This window comes from Physeter macrocephalus, chromosome 18 (genome assembly GCF_002837175.3).
Source record: "Physeter macrocephalus isolate SW-GA chromosome 18, ASM283717v5, whole genome shotgun sequence".
Lineage (NCBI taxonomy): Eukaryota > Metazoa > Chordata > Mammalia > Artiodactyla > Physeteridae > Physeter > Physeter macrocephalus.
Window position 1 is genome coordinate 24000967 of NC_041231.1, and position 601 is coordinate 24001567.

The following is a 601-nucleotide window of genomic DNA, read 5'->3' on the forward strand; positions in this document are numbered from 1 at the left end:
ACAAATAACACACAAGGGAATCCCCATAAGGTTAACAGCTGATCTTTCAGCAGAAACTCTGCAAGCCAGAAGGGAGTGGCAGGACATATTTAAAGTGATGAAGGGGAAAAACCTACAACCAAGATTACTCTACCCAGCAAGGATCTCATTCAGATTTGATGAGGAAATTAAAACCTTTACAGACAAGAGAAAGCTAAAAGAACTCAGCACCAGCAAACCTGCTTTACAACAAATGCTAAAGGAACTTCTCTATCCAGGAAACACAAGAGAAGGAAAAGACCTACAATAACAAACCCAAAACAATTGAGAAAATGGTAATAGGAACATACATATTGATAATTACCTTAAATGTGAATGGATTAAATGCTCCCACCAAAAGATATAGACTGGCTGAATGGATACAAAAACAAGACCCATATATAAGCTGTCTACAAGAGACCCACTTCAGACCTAGGGACACATACAGACTGAAAGTGAGGGGATGGAAAAAGATATTCCATGCAAATTAAGGCAAGTGCTAACAGCCATAAATGGGGAAATTGACAGTAACACAATCAGAGTAGGGGACTTTAACACCCCACTTTCATCAATGGACAGATCA